This window comes from Melospiza melodia, chromosome 13 (genome assembly GCF_035770615.1).
Source record: "Melospiza melodia melodia isolate bMelMel2 chromosome 13, bMelMel2.pri, whole genome shotgun sequence".
NCBI lineage: Eukaryota > Metazoa > Chordata > Aves > Passeriformes > Passerellidae > Melospiza > Melospiza melodia.
Window position 1 is genome coordinate 11,198,274 of NC_086206.1, and position 17,194 is coordinate 11,215,467.

Sequence of the window (17,194 nt, forward strand, 5' to 3'; positions counted from 1 at the left end):
ATATTCATTTTATAAAAATTAAGTCTATTACACATCCTTTTAAAAATAATTTTTCATGTCTGAATGATGTTAGGGATCCTGAAATGACTGCATCCATAGAGAATCACTGATCCAAGCAGCTGCTCTGCCAGACAGGACCAATATTAAAGTGCATGTCATGGCTTACAAATTTCCTCATTTCTTAAAGAAATCAATAATCTTTCACAGATTTCATCCCATTGTGACCTGATCTCAGACACTCATCAAGAATTTATAATCCACAGAAGCAGGGAGGGGAAATTCCACAAACTCCTATTTGTGGAAGGCACTCCTCCTCCAAAACAACAGAAATATTCATCACAGTTTCCAGACCGTTCCAGATTCTGTTAACTAGGTATATTGAAGACAGAAAAGATGCACATTTATTTTCCTAATAATTTTCAAATTATTAGGAAAAATAGTCAGCAACGATGTACTTGGAGGTGCACAAGGCAATAAATTATAGCTTGTTCATGCTGTAATTGAACCAAGAGAGAAACACTGGGCAACCAAGGGATGGCTGTAAGCAGGTCTACACAATCCCAGGATGATTGCTTGGAAAGAACTGCAAAGGAAAATGGACAGAATGAAGTAAGGAGAAATTATTAGGACAGAAAGCTTTTAAGTGCTTTGCTCCTTGCTCATCTTTGATGCTTAGAGGACCAGATAATTTGTTTCAACCAATCTAAAAACTTGACACAGTACTGCAGTGACTGTTGGTTGACAACCAAATGGACCACAGCTATGTAAGCAAAGTTCATCAAACAGCCCAAGGACATGGCCACAGGGCACTGAAAGTGTTCAGAGCTTCCCTAGAGGGACTGGTGATCCCTCACTGTGCTTTGGTACAGCAGGCCAAGGACCTCACAGGATACAACCAAAGCTGAGCATGAGGCAAGCATGGATACTAAATAGAAGGTGCTACAGCAAACGTAACAGCAAATATCACAGTTGAGATGGCCACAATACAATTTCAGAAGGCTTTAAGCATTTCCCCAAACAGAGTAACATCTCACTCATCAGAAGGCTTCAGGTTCTGCCCATCCAGAATAACACCACACCACTTCAGAAGGCTACAAGCATCTGCCCTTCTTGTTCTTTAGCACAACCTTTTATACCCCCATGTTGATGCCCTGCCCCTGTGTGCCCCTCACTGTCCATGCCCTGCCCCTGTGTGCCCCTCACTGTCCATGCCCTGCCCCTGTGTGCCCTCTGCTCCCTTTGGTGGTTGCTCAGTGCCCCTGGGCACTCCATGGCTCATTGCTGTCAGTGCTGCTCACCTGCTGCTCACAGCTGGAGCCCATTGGGGATAAGGCTGGGCCAGCCCCATCCCAATCACCACAAACTGGGTACCTACAAAAAGAAAACACAGATTCAAACAAATTTTCACCTAACATTCTCTTTTTGTCACTTCCCTTAGGTTGAAAAAGTTCAACAATGGCTGGAGAGCACAGGAATTGCCCACAAAAATGTGTGAGGAGCAGCTGGACTTGCCTCCCTGTGGCTGGGGCAGGTGGCAGGGCCACACTGGCCCCAAGTGCATCTCCCTCTCATGGGTCCTCCCTCTCAGCTGGCACATTAATGGAACTTCAGGCCCACTAAAAAATACTGGATATATTTCTCAGTCTCAACTCCAGCTCTCAAATGAGTGCATTATTTATTCATTAGTACTACATTCAAAGTGCTGTTTCCCTTGTTACTTGGTGAAATAAATGAAAGAATAGTGATATCACTCTAAATCCCAATTTACAGCTCTTGCAAGCCCCAGATGACTGTATCATAAAATTCTCCTTACCCTCCCCCTTTCTCCATTCCTTTCTGCCTTGCATCTGACTGAGAGATGAACTGCCCACTGCAAGGAGCTGAAGGCTGGCCTGGTGGCCTGATCCAAGAAGAGGAAGATATAATAATGATCAACAGATTGCAAATGGGGGTAAGGGCAGTCCTAGACTCAACACTTGGATCAGAGGATTGGGCTCTACATGTAAGGTGCACCTGCAGATAGATTTTTTTCCCTCTGGAGAAAGACTGACCGAGAAAGTAGAGCAGACTGGACCATACAGACACGGTGCACATTTGTGGAGAATTTTAAATTCATTGTTTGCTCACTTGTCATACGAAAAACAAAATATTTATCTAAAAAAAATGTAGACTTGATTAATTTCTAAATCTTGATTTTTTCTTTGGGAAACATCCCAAAATATCTCTGGTTCTCATGTGCTGAACTCCTTATGACTGTAACACACAGTTCAGCTCTCATAAGCTGCTTCTGGCCAAACTTGCAAATTTGATATTGCAAGAAATTGAGAAAAATACAGGGACATTAAATAGTGGGAGGTTTTCAAATATGATAGGTTTAGAACAAGCTTCAAACTTTATGTTCAGGTACTTATCTTTTATAATTATGGGAGAATTCTAGCTTTGGCTAGAATTTAGCTCACACTGGCTTTGGGATTCTAATCCTGCTACTTTTGACACATCATACTCACAAGGAGAATCTTAACCCCAAATGCTTGATATAGCAGACTAATAAGATTTCAAAAGTTTTCTAAAAATCTATGATTTAAAAACTATGACTTTTAAACCCCATCTGGTGATTGTCAGTAAGGATACTGACACACCGTGTCTGCTTCACACTTGAGACACAGCAATGTGGAGGTATGGGGTGTAATTTTTCAAAGGGCTGTAGCTGTTAAGCCCCCACTTCTGACCAATTTCCGTAGTCACTTAAACTCCAAGGAGCCCTGAGTGTCATGGGAGAGCAATACTTAAAGGCAATATTATCTATCATCTCTCACCTTACACTTCCCTTGGAGCTGCTATTGACTGTTAAGACATTTGAATTACTTTAGTACCAGGAAACTTAAATTTTTCTCTCCCCAAATATTCAGGCTCCCAGGAAATAGCAGATGCTTGTCCCATGCAGATGTGTATGTGTGTAAGGGCACAGGAAAGAGGGAGTGCAGATCTGTGTAAGGGTGTGACAGACTGGAGATGGCTCCTGCTGTTCACTGAGCTGTCTAAACACACCCAGATACCTTCAAAGAGGCAGAAAAATACCAGCACTGCCTGCTCAGGAGAGGCAGACACGTCACTGTGACTTGAGAGGAGGATCTAGCGGGACAAAAGCAAATTTAGTCCTTTCTGTTTGAAGAGGTAACTCAAAAGAGGCTAAAGTAGGCAGAGTTAAATTAAACCAAGGTCAGAATGTAACCATTCCTAAGACAGATTTAGGCAGCAAACCCCAAACTGCTTGAGGACACAAAAACTGGTACTTTATCTTGAAATCTAATATGCACTCTCTGGCACAGCATTGTTTCAATTATGAAACAATTCTCAGCTGACGCATGTAACGAAGGTTGCTACTTGCCTAGTACATCATTTAAGGTAAAAGAAAAGAGGGTATGTTTTATCATGGTCTTTCATATCTTTGTCTATTGTTCTGCAATCCATTTGCATACCTAAAGGGAAATGGCCTTTTTAATTTCTTTCCCCTCTCCTAATCATCTGAGGCCTATTTAGAAGTGTTCTGTATCCTGTAATCAGGCAATTTATACAGTGTGCACCCTTAGGCTACAGCCATTACAAACAAGCTGAAAAACTCCTTTACAAGAAATGATTTAGCATGGGAAGACACCATTCATAATTAATTTTTTTCAGTTTTCATTGGCAGATGGTCTCAGACATTGAAACATGGCCTATTGCCCACATCTTTATTCCAAAGAGAAAAGGGCAGCCTTAGAAGAAAAAGAAAAATGCCTGTAAGACTGCTTCACTTTGCGAATAAACATGTCCCCCAGCTTTTCATGAATTTGTGCATGCTAAAGACTGGATTCAAAGATTGTGGAAGTCAAAGGAAAAATAATTCCCATTAGCTTCTGACCAGGACCTGAATTAAAACCACAAGGAAAATATTGACTTGAAGGACAGTGTGCCTTTTTTCATTACTTTCCATAAGAGTTATTTCTGAGGCAGTTTAAACAGATTTATTGTGAAGGTGGTCTTGAAAATGATCATCTTTGGATTTCTGAGGCAGCAAATAAAAGAGAGTTCTGCTACTAGCTACATTCTAAAACATGCATTTTCCTGCTTCCACAGAAGGACGGCTGATGACAACCTCATTCTCAATTTACTCATGTGTTTGCTCACTGTTTACACGTTGCTTTTCAGTACTTTAAAACAACTTCTGATGCACTTCTGAGTTGCTGGCATCACTGCAAACTCCCCCAGACTGAGATCCAGTCAAGCAGGCTGTCATTTTAGTGGCCTGTGCCAGCATTTTGTTGATGGTGATAGGATAGTCCAAACTGCTACACAGCAAATTCCTAACTTAAGGGAAAAGAGACCTTTCTGTGTCATGACTCAGAGTACTCTGACCCTCCCTTTTGCTCTGTAAGAAAAGAGCAAGCTGCATTTCTATACGTGATCTCTAGGATGTGATCTAATCAAGTCTCGCTGAAGTCTGCAATGTGTTGAGTGCTGGTACCAACACCCAAAGTCACTGACTGCCCATTCAGGATGGTCTGGCTGGATTTACACACACACAAATGCAAAGTGCCTGCATGAGCTCAGAGGCATGGCACAGGGATGACAAGATGTTACCTGAAAATGCAGTTAGCTTTAGCTGCAATCTCTTATTTGTATCTAGTCATGCCTGTGCTTGCCAGGAAGACATATTTACCATAACCTCCTAGGTTATAGTAACCTCCTAGGGCCAGTATCAGATAACTGAGGTGAGCTGACCTTTCAAGAAGAGATGACACAATGTACTTTAGGCAGGGCACTGCAAGGAGTGATCATACGCAGCCAGAGACACTCGCCAGGCCTCCACAGGCCTCATGAGGTTCTTGCTGTTGACCTCAGGTAATCTTCTTCTGAAAATGTAAGAATTAGCTAGCACTAACACCTACAGGCATTCCACACTACATTACAGTTTCCAAAGGAAAAAGAAAATGGGAACACCCCATCTCCAAACACTTTCCTGCCCTCTGGATGTGCTCCTCAGCGTTGCTGACCTGCGAGGACAGAGCCAGGCCCAGGGATGGCCCCGGGGCCCTGCAGCCACACACAGGCACCTCCAGCAGCACAGCTGGGTGAATTAAACCAATACTCACTTTCCACTGAGCTAAATCTTACTGACTTCTGCTTTAAGAGGGTTTTGGGAATCACCAGAGTTGCTTAATGTTGCTTTGGTCTTCTCTTTTTCCCACTGTGCCAAAGCCGACTTCCCTGACAGATGTGTTGAAATGCCAACAGGAAAGCTGTTTTCACTCTAATTTCAACCTGGCTCAAACCATCAGTTTTACCACCACAAGGATTTGTGAAAGTCAAAAAGTTTCATCTGATTTAGAAACAATAAAGCCTTTGAGTCTTTAAGTTTTTCATTTATCACATGTCCTAACTATCAGTCCTGTGTCAGCTGAGAACTGAGGAAAAAGCTCTCTGAAAATCTCCAATTCTGAAGAAATAATCAACTGTTGTTAAAATGGCATTGTTCTCTCTGCAATGCAGAACCATCTGGATTCTAGCAGAGAACTAGGAGACACTGGATATGCCACGGGCCCAGGGAAAAGTACTTTCAAAAAACCAATAAGCTTCCTTCACATGAATACATTGCTCTCACTGTTTCTTGCAGTTGATGCAATACATGTTTCTGCCTATCTATGAAATTTCAGCAATACTTGTATTCATCATAACTGACTGCTACTGGTCTTCAGAATGAAAGCATGTTTATTTTATTAATTGGACCAAGTCTTGAGGCCATTAAAAGGTTATTTTCTTAGCCCTTCATTACGTATTCAGTAGAGATGGTAGCCAAGGTATCTTTTTCCCTTTTCTTTCAGCCACAGAATAGGAGCTTTCTCTTCTCTCTCTTTCCCTCACTGATAGACACTTAAAATTCAAATTACAATTATACTAGACCACAAAAATATAGAGGTAAGGCAGATGTTGTGAGCAAGGTACTTGACAGAACCTCTTTATTTGTTTGGATGACTTAATAAACTGCAGAAGCTGAGGTCATCAAAACCTCTCAATCATGTTGCAGTCTAGTGCCAACAGCTGTAACAAAAACTGATGATGTAAAACATGTTTAACATGCCAAACCCAAATTTCAGTCAAGCCAGTCTGTAATAAGACTATTTTCTACTTGAACATTACACGGCAGTGTGCTCAGGTTTATTTATGCTGTTCTTAATAGGAATAACCAGAAACCCTGTTTCACTTGCTCAAGGCTGAATGCAAAGACTGTTTTGTCATGAAACAGTTTGAGATCTATGTTGCTTTCAGATCCAGTTAGGCAGAACACAGATATTAAAATTGGATTTTAGAAATTGAGTTTCATCATTTGTAGGAAAAAAAATCTTTTCTTATAAAAAATAGGGTGAGAAAGAAAAAAATACATTTGTTGCCTTCACTATTTTCTGCCTCTTACTTTAAAACCCTATTTCAGTAAGTCAGGAATTCTATAAAGAAAGCATGAATTGTACAAATAAAAACAAAAATATCAAAATTGATTGATCAGATAAAATTAAAAGGTCTTGGGCAGGATTTCAGATTGTGAAAAACAATCTACAGGCAAAACAAGTAAAAATTGCTATATAGGTAAATTATATTGCAAAATATTAGGAAAAAAAGTAAATAGAAAAGAGAGTAGAGGCAACTCTCCATGGTTTTCCTGGGACACCACTGTGGCAGAGCTGAAGGGTCAGATTCCAACATCTAACGCACAGCACGTACTGCCACACAAGTCTAAAAAATTCTGCTGACACTCGTAAATTGCCACATGTTTGGATTTCCAACAAGATCTCACAACAAGCTGTGTTACTGCAAGTCATTATTTCCTTTGGGGGAAAAAATGTCTCTAGTGATGTTAAAAGTCGTGGCAGGATGTGCAGTAGTGTCAGGAGAGCTCACTGGGGAGCATTCCTGCCTCAGGGCCAGGAGGTTGGATATAAATTCTGCACCTGGTTAGGGGCTGGGGGGAATGGGCTGAAGTTTATCTCAAAACTGTCGAGAGTCAGTGGTTGTGGACAATGCCCCACTGGCAAATCCAGAGAGTAAAGCCAGGAGCAGTGCAAGATTCCCATGGCTTACACATTTCCAAACTCTCCTGTATGGAAAGTGCATCTGAAAGATGCTTATGCAAGCACTTGCCTTTTCAAAGGTACACACTAAGCTACAATGAGCTTTAGAGATTTTTCTGTCAAAGTGAGACCCATGTTAATTAGCTGGTCTGCATTCCCCCAAATCAGAGACCAAAGAACTGCATCTAATATTTTCCCATAAATACATGGTTTGTATCTGTTGCATTTTTCTGGAATAAGGAATCAGAAAATGACCAGAAACACTAAGTCAGCTTGCTCTTTTTTTTCCAAACTGATTGAAAAGATGCTTTATATTTGAAAATGCTAAACAAAAATATGATTCTTCCTATACACAGAAAAAAAAAAAAAAAAAACAAAAGAAGGCATTAATCTGGAATGGCTTAAAATGAAATATTGATGGCCTGCACAAAGTTAATATCTTGCCTGTTTGTCTATGATATTGGCTTAAAACCATATGGATTTGAGACATATGTTTGTTTTTCACTTCCTGTTGACACGTTGCTTCAATGGCCTAAGGTTAGCAGGCAGCATGCAAAACTGTTACTGAATTTTCCCAAGTTTGAACACAGAGAAAAGGGGAAAAGTTTGAGCACCAACTTATCAGTGCCTATGATAGGTAAGAAGGGGCTGAGTTTCTTATGTGAAATGTTTTTCAAGTTCCTTAACAGAATAGAAATTAAACATCCTACTCTCCTGAAGTGACTTTTGTCTCCATATCTCTGCTAAGAGGCCAGACAGGTCAGTCCCATGGGGGGAAGCTCACAGCCCCCGGTCTCCTGCCATGGACACACTGGCTGACCCAGCACCAAACCCAAGCAGAGCCGAGTTCCAGCCCTGCAGCCTGAGTTCTGCCAACTCACACAAGGCCAGTGCTCACAACTGCAGGTGAGGACGGGCAAGAGCAACCATGGGCAGGTTTAGAGCAATCACTGCAACAGCCAGTAGCAGGCTGCGCACCAAAATCCATGGAGAGAGAGTTAAAAATCCTCAAATTGCACATAACTTCTCAAATAATGTCCATACATGAACCATTGCAAACAAACAATGAATATTGACTTCCATCTCCCCCACACATCTTGTTAAAATAAATTCTTATACAGTGACTTCAAGTGAAAGTAGAAGAAATACTATGAAAGTAATGCCATGATCCTCTAGATGTATCTTAATTTCAACAGCACTGCTTATTTCAGTCACATGATATTGTTGAAGTTTATAAAAAAAATTGTCACAAGAAAACCACTTAAAAGCAACAATAAAGGCATTAATGAAAAAACAAGAGAAATTTAAATTAATACTTTGTTTTTGAATCATGCGTTATCTTCTCATAAAATGTTGCAGTTGATATATATTTATGCATAATATTTACAATGCAAAATTGAGTTAAACAAAGATTTGTACTAAAAATAAAATCTTAGCTTCATTTCTTAAATTCTTAATTGTGCAATCCGGTAATGGGACATAATTTAACAGGACTGTCTCAGTACAAAATCTAAAATTATATACTTGGCTAATAAAAACCAGTTTTCCCTAAACAGGCATTCAGAGGTTTGACCTTTAACTACAGTGAAAGTAATCCAAAGTATTCTGAATTTATTGGACTTTGGAAGAGCAGTTAAGAGGTCCTGATTTAGAAAAGCCCATTTGAATCTTAATTTGAACCATGATACATATTTAAACTTTAATCAGGCAAGAGTACAATGCTACCATCAATGGGGTTGAAAATAGGAGGGTTTTTGACTCTTACTGGTGTGGCCTGTTCTTCACAGTCTGATGCACCATGGTTACTCTGATTTAGTGGTATTTCACATAGTTCCTCAGCAGATGGAAATGATGAGAAGAAAAGACAAAGGACACAGACTAACATTTTGTGAAATAACCTTATGAAAGTCCTGAAGAACATTCTGGAAAATAAACATGCACTCTTTTTGTTTTCATAAAAGTGATAATGGCTTTGCAATGGGGGAATTTTTTTACAAGAGGATGGGAGGACATGGTAGATTAACAATATTGTGAAATAATCTGAAATAATACATACATAAATTCCTCAGTTTTTATGAAGACCATAAAATATTGATGACAAAAGTTTTGACTTCAGCCATGCAGATGTAGATGACGACACCTGTAAAAAGAAGTTAAATAAGATTCTTATAATTGTCTTATGTTCACAGGAACTAGTGACATGATTATACCATTGCTTGAATGGAGACTAATATAATTTCTTTAAGTTTGCTTGGTTTTTTTAAATCTTATTCAATTGAGAGGTGGAAAGAAAACATGCTTTTTAATACTAATACTTGCACTAAACCACAAACAACTAACATGCAAATATATATAGAATATCATTATTTTTCAAAATGTACCAGACTTACAATCCTAGATCTTAGTCTTTTAGAAACTTACAGCCTTAATTACCTCACGTTCATGGATATGATCTTAGTAAATTAAAGTAGTTATGTCTTTTTTAAAAAGCAGATGCAGAGGAGTAAGTGAGGACTTACTAAAATCAGTGGGGGGAACCCCAAACCCAGTAGCACATCTAATCTTAGTTTACCTAATAGAAGTCAAAATACAGTGAGTCAACCCTCTGCTCAGTGTAAAACAGCACACCTTACTGATGTGAATGGAGCTATGCTGACTTACACAGCAACCCAAGAGATGTAAAGGGAAATTCTGATCCTTCCATTCCAACAACTTGCATCAATCCAACTCACTGTCATATTGTGATTTCTGAAAATTTAACCATCTGGGGGAGGAATGTGAAAACACTGATTATTTGTTCTTGTCAGATGACTTGTTCAAAACACAGAAGTAAAATAAGTTGCAAAAACATTCTCCATATAAAGGAAGTTTGTTTTGGAGAAATTAAGAAAGGGAAAGAAATAATTAGGCACCTAAGGATTTTTACTCAATGATATTCCAAAAGTAGTTTATGACTGCTTTTGTTCTCTTCAACAAATAACATTAAAATACTCCATACGACAGAGAAGCCTAAGGATGTTTCATCACAAAGTAGCTGATTCTGTGGGGTAACACAGTTCCTTGAGACATCAGAGCCCTCAGTTCAGCCTCTGCTGAATTCAGTGCATGGGCAGAAATTTGTGCTCTTCTGGCTCTTCTGGTTGAACTGCTGTGATGTGAGGATTCCTTCTGTACTCAATGACATACAAGTTGACGATGCAAAGTGAAGCATTTGTCAGGATAAGAATCAGAGCACACATCACCTGATGGAAGGGCGAGAGTGCCCTTGGAAGGCTGAGATATGCTTGAGCCAAGGCATCTCCTGGCATTTATTTGGTAAGAGTCCTCAAGTAGCTGGATGAACTTAGCCTTTTATTTCCTCAGCTTCCATTACAATGCAAAAGCCCAAAACATTTTGAAATATCAAACCAGTTCATTTGACATTTTAAAAATGAAGCATTTCAACATTGCGTTGAAAACATTTGCGAGTTTTGTTTCTACTCAGACTATTTATCAAATAGTTTCAACCACTCTGAGCCTTTTCTCAGCAATAAATGTTACCCTGATTTCCCCCACTCCTTAGCTTTGCCTTTCAAATGGCTAAGCCACAACCCTACTGATACTTGGTTAAATTTTTGTTCTATTTCAAATGGTAATTTTAAGAACAAGGCTTCCTGTAATCTGCAATGCAACAGCCTGCTTAGTCAACACCAACCCTGTGAACGCTTAGGAGAGCCCATGGTGTTTAGAAGGAAGCAGGATATGTAACATTCTGCTGAGTGAATAGGACAGCTTTTATTACTAAGCAGCGTCTTTCCATTTCCCACTGAAGTCAAGATATTTACATACACCTAATGCTTCAATTTACAGGCTATAAACAGCCAAGTCATTGCAATGCCATTATTAATTGTTGGTGCATTTGCATGGAAATTATTAAGCAGTTAATATTTTAAAGGAAAGAGCAGCAGCTAATTTTGGCCTTACAAGACAATTTGTCCAATGACATATTTCCTAGACCTCAGAAATAACAGACATAAAAAGGTAGGTTTACACTGGTATAAGATGACTAAAATACAGAATTTTCAATAAGTTATTTCTATATGTTGAGATGTGTAATTTATATGAGCCCTAGTTGTAGACTTGAACAGACAGTAGAAAAGCATGATGAAATGAAATGCTTGGATCATTCAGACCCACTGAAATGGACAACACAAGATTCAAGGAATCTCTCTGATCTTTTAGTCAGTTTTTTCATTTAGAGACAGACTAGGAGGGCCAGTGTTGTACCAAATCACAGCAGGCAAATTGCTCTAAAATTTATATTTTGGGTTATTATCCTGTTTTGGATGTGTTGAAAATGTAATGATATCAAAATATGCCTTCCAAGCTTAATTGAAATCTTAGAATGCAATGTATATAAAAAAAAGGCAGCCTCAATATAAATTATGACATAGGAGTATATATATATAGGCCATGTAACTAGATGGAAAGACAGATTAAAACTTATCCAGACTTAAATGTTCTCCTGACTTTAAGGGGAAACTTTTGGTGGCTAGCTCAAATATGAACAACTGCTTCTAAATACATAGCTGACTATTTCTGTCTTTTGCCAAATGTAAAATTATACCATGTACTACCTGTAGCAGAAATAGAAGCGCATGTATTTTTGACTTGTAAACAGAAATAGCACTGATAGCTCTTTAAAGAAATAACCTATGTAAAACTATGAAAGTTTTAAACCAAAACCTGTTTTTCTGGGGAATAAATTAAATAATACCAAAGAGGAGGTCATCATTACAGGTGTGTGCTAAAGCCAAGTGAAATCAAAAGGCAATTTCACAGTATTCAAAGAACTGGGTATTTTGAATCCTGAAGTTAAGTAACAGTAGCAATTCCCTATCACCTGTCTAAGCCTAAATGCTTCACAGGAGTAAGGAAAATACATTTGATCACATTTACTTTGTTAGTTATGCATTGACCTTTTTTTTATGCTCAAATCCTATAATCTATCCAGTCAGGGAATATTGCAGATATGAATTGTTCCTGGAAGTCACTGAAGAATACATGAGAAAGGCTCATAAAATCTGATTCTACAAAGGCTCAGCCCCAAGTTACAGTCAACAGGCTTGGAAACCTCACCAGGGACTGCAAATGGGGAGGAAGACATTTTTATGACTGAACTGTACAGAAACATTGTGATGTTTCTTTACACAAATTCTGGACTAACACAAAGTCAGTGTGATTAGTCCAGAACTTCAGTGAGGCACACAGTCTTAGCTGTCTGTAGGATCAGGATCTGACATTGCCACTAGCATTTTTTACAGAAATTTACACTGCTATGGGTCCTCTAAAATCATTATTCAGAATATGCACTTTGGAAATAAAATTCAATTTGCTAACAAGTTTCAAGGGCCTGTTAGATACTCTCCTAAAGTTTCTATCTTGAAAGAGGAGAACACTAAAGTTCAAAGATTACAAAGAAAGGGAACAAGTTACATTTCAAACTACTTGTGAACGAAATTTAAAGCTTGTTGCTTTTAAGGTTTTCTTGTCATCATTCATTAACTCATTTGCTCATTCAAACCCTCAAGAGAGTAAAACTCAAATCCTGACAAAGTCACTACACCAAACATTATTTTAAATTTTGCATGTGCTGCTCAAAGCCTTGTGCTCAGAGCTACAGGAATATGTCTAATCTCAGAGTCAAACACGGTACAGCTCCTACCTTGACTGGGAACTGTTAGTAATACGAGCAAAAGACATTGCACTGCTGGTGCCAAAGCTTTGAACAAAATTACTTCCTTTAACACACCACCACCTTAATTATGTGCTGGGGAACATAAAGCAGGTCAGACAATTTGTACTGGGACATCATAATTCCATCAGTATAATGCTGACATTGCTAAAGATTTATGAACGGAATGCCGCAATTATTTTTTTAGTAAACATATCAAGTTTCACTAATGGGGGGGCTGGAAGTACTAATTAGCTTTTGTTTTGGGTGGGTTTTTTTGCAGTGTATCATATAAGATGTGGGGAGCAGAGGGTGGAAGGGAAGGATCTGTGACAAAAACAAGCACACACAATTTATGTATGGCCTGTAATTCAAGCAGATGTTCTTATATAGGGGCCGCAGGGATTAAAGCCTTTCTGCCCATAATTCTATTTGCTAACTACCTTCTCTCTGCACAAACCTTCCAGCCTATGACAGAATTTTGCTAAGCCACATCTCTTTAAAGGTGAAAAGGAACAACAGACAAACAATCTTAAAAATTTCTGTTGCTAAGTCTCAGGGTTTGGCAGTTTGACTGGTTTTAAGCAGCTGGGTGATTTTATTGGAATTATTATAACTGCATCCAACAACAGTGACCTTGGTTGGCAGAGTTTCCTTTGGATATCCATTCAAACCAGCACTGGACTACTGTTGGCACATATGCACTGGCACTGCAGAAAGAAATTTTTCTCATGCTAAGCCTGAATAATTGATATTTAAATAATATCCAGACACCCCCCTGTTAGTGACCATGCTCAAAGGGGTTTGTCAAGATAAATAGACAGCTCTAGAGAGAAAGAGGTAAAACCAGTTGAATGGGCAGGATTGTAATTCTATAATATGACAATATCACAATATGATGGCAATACAGCAAGCTGGGACAGAACATTCCTGAATTAATGGTTTAACACTCACCTGCTGGACACACTGCCTCCAGAATAAAAGAACTGGTGGAAACGTTGAAGAATTCTGAAATTTTCACTGACAATTATTTACCTGTATGTAAAGAAAACAGCTGCCCAAGCCCATTTTCTCAGACACATCAGTGCAATTCCATCCTGACACCTCTGTGGTGACTCAGCATTTGCACCAAGCAATATCCAAGCGTGTCTTCAGGAAAAATCTTTTCTGTCACCACTTGTAGGCACATCCAGGAGTTTCTAGCTAGGAAACATAATATACAGAGATAACTTTTGTAGCAAGTAACCGTTCAAGAACAGATCACTCTGTCTTCCTGCTCCTTCTTGAAAACCTGTCTGGTTCATCTCTAGCTGGGCTTAAAACCACAACACAAGTATGGAAGGAGAAACAACCATTAACTAATTCTTCTTATACCTTGTCATTCTTCACAAATGTAAAGATTGTAACAGTCTCTTAATGCTTGTAAATAAAGCTCTATCTATGTGGAGACAGGCAAAAAGGAAGTGGAACAGGTTTCAGTTCATGATCTGGAGCTGGAACTGAATTTTCACTGTCCTCTCTGTCATATTGTTAACTAGCTTAATACATTAAAAAATGAGAAAATATTATTCAAAACTTATCTTTTATTTTATAAAATAGCTGGTGTAAATTGTGGTTTAGGTGGATTTCATTAAAAATCTAAATTCTGCCCCATCACCCTCTGCAAATAACTTAAAACATTTAAAATACATAATTTCAAGGACATCTTTACCTATTTTTACATGTAACAGACTGACACAATCTAGTTCAGGAATATTTTGTATAATCATCTTTTACTGTCTTACAGCTTCATTAAAAGGTTGTTGATTCACAAGTGCTATGGATCCTTAGCAGGATGCACCTCAGTGCATTTCACTGTTTCTCAAATTGTCTTTGAAATAAAGAACATAAGTCAAGAACATGATCCTATAAATGTGACAGCTAAGCATAGAATCCTTAAGGCTCTAAAAGACCTGTAAGATCGTCAAGTCCAATTGTAAACCCAGCACCATGTTCAACATTAAACTATATTCCCAAGTGCCACATCCACATACCTTTTGAGCTCTGTAAAGTGGTAGGATAAATTTCTGATCTCAGAATAAAGATAAAAATTAAATCTTTATCAAGAGATTTGCTTTCAATTATTCTCATATTAGAGTGCTTCCAAAGAAATCTGGATAGCATCCAAATAGTTTGGGATCACTTATTTTCTTTGAAAAGGCTTTTAATATGATGTTGATCGTAGACACTCCCATCTTCTTGTGCTTCAAATATGTGACAGCAATGAAACCTTTTCTTTAATGCCAGCCAGCTGCAGCACCTGCTCTTGTGTTCACTTTTCATATTTCACTTGAGATTTGAAGCTTTGTATAACAGGGCATGTTAACTAATTGTAGTCTTCTTATTTAAGCTTTCGTCTTCATGACACTGAATATAAAATGGAGAATGTTACTGAATCCTCTGCTCAGGAGTATCAGTGTGAATACTGCACATACAGCAGGGCTTTTGTCCTATATCACTCTGCAACTGCCTTAGAGATTTTGCATACAAAAGGTGGAAAAACCCCAACAAATTATTCTATAAACAAAAATACAAATCATACTTATTTGTCACTGGGTAATATCACACATACTAATTCACTATTTTTTTTTCTGCATGTCCAAAACAACTGATCATCAGAAGCTGTGTTTAGTCAAAAAAAGTAGCATCATCAGGACCTGACAGCGGAAGCTTCTGAGAATAAGACAGATGTTCAGAGATCACCACTCAACTGTGAGATGTTCTTCAGTGACAAGTGGTGCCAAAGTAAAACCCTGGATAGGAGTTTTCTTCATGATCCCCAGGGAGAAAGCAATCTTCAGAGTGGTTTAAAAACAAAACAATGTAGTCTGAATACTTTTTATCTTATCCATGTTTCTATTTTTTTTTCTAATATTTACTTGCTTTTTCATCAGATATTAGGAGGATTTTTTTTTGTCTGTGAAAGCTACACCTAAAATAACATTATGATGAAACTACAAGCCCATCTATTTTTGGTGGTATAAGGCAGAAATTATTTCCTTATTCACTTGCACCGAATCCAGTTGTGCCTATAACAAAGCATTAGAAAATCTCATATGTAGCATTTTTGTAGCATTTTAATAATTCTTTCATAATTATTTTTAAGCCCTTGCTTTAAAAATCCACATATCTTCAGTGAAAGAAAATGAGTGGGAGAAACAGATTTCTTCCTTTTTGTATCATAGACTAATAGTTTCCTCACACCACTTTTAAACACTTCATTGGTGAAGAGCACATCATGAGCAATTAAAACATAGGATAAAGACACAAACTGACATGTTGGAAGAGGGAACAGATGGTGACATGCCAACATTACTGGTAGGAACAAGAAATTCCAGAAGTGTAAGAGGAAGCAGCAATGCAAGGCACAGGAACAGCACCAAATGAAACTTTTCTTCTGTGCAGCTTTAAAGACTTTTACTTGCCTGGATCAAGGACTTCTGCCACCAGTGGCCTTGATAAGAAACATATGGATGCATTTTACAATGGTGTGAGGATGCGATTCTGGTATTATTAGATCAGTCGGCAGCGTTCCCCCAGGCAGTGGGCACATTGTGAGCATAATGGTATTAATTCTACTTCATTTGCTACAGCTTAGTTGTTTCCTTTGCATCAAAATCCTCATAATGAAAGGAGAGAGGTCAGAAAGTTTTCCAGTGAACTGAAGGTCCACTGTAAGCCATTTGGATGCACATTCCTAAATCACTGTTACAAAGGAGAAGTTATTAAAAAACAACAGGTAACACAATGGCTTGTGAATATTTGTGCAAATGAAGGATTGCTCATGAATGGAAGGTTGAATGGAAAGAATCCAATCACATACATGGAGTATGAAGGATTGCTTTGGTGAAAAAATCAAATCTCATTCTAAAAATCACATATGTGAGAAACAGATATTTCACCCATTTATAGTTACTACACAAAGGGATTCTGAACTTTCTTCAACCTTTCCCATTCTCAGCTACATCTTTTTCTTAACTGAAAGGATTTTTGCACTCAAAAAAAACTATAATGCCTGCTGTGTACAGAGTTTGCAAAGATTTCTAATGAGCACAAACTCTTAAAACCCCTCTTCTTTTTTTAGATAAACATATTTGATCTTTCCAGTCATTATCATTTTAACTTGCGAAGTGACATTATGCCAAAAAGAAGGAATTCATAAATTAGTTCCAATTTAGAAAGTTTTCTTGTCATTGTATAAATGACAGATCTTTAAAAAGACGACTTAAAATGAAATGCAATAAAAAAAAATTCACTTTTGTGTCAGGTTTTTCTTTTCTCGCTCTCTTTTTTTTAAGACTGAAAGAATAAAACAATGTGCTATCAAAAAAGAAATGAG

At 38.2% G+C, this 17,194-nt stretch overlaps 1 long non-coding RNA gene across 2 annotated transcripts in view; it reads right to left on the bottom strand.

Annotated features, from left to right (window-relative positions):
* The window catches only part of LOC134424040 (uncharacterized), a 37,027-nt gene extending 27,233 nt beyond the window's left edge, over window positions 1-9,794 (bottom strand). The window contains exons 1-3 of one of the 2 annotated variants that reach the window (XR_010029314.1): window positions 9,765-9,794; window positions 9,160-9,243; window positions 1,299-1,371 (exon numbers count right to left, since the gene is read on the bottom strand). This is a non-coding gene — a long non-coding RNA (uncharacterized LOC134424040). Of the gene's footprint in view, window positions 1-1,298; window positions 1,372-9,159; window positions 9,291-9,764 lie in introns of those variants that run through there. The other variant, XR_010029313.1, reaches the window with a different exon arrangement.
* Window positions 9,795-17,194: the final 7,400 nt, after the last annotated feature.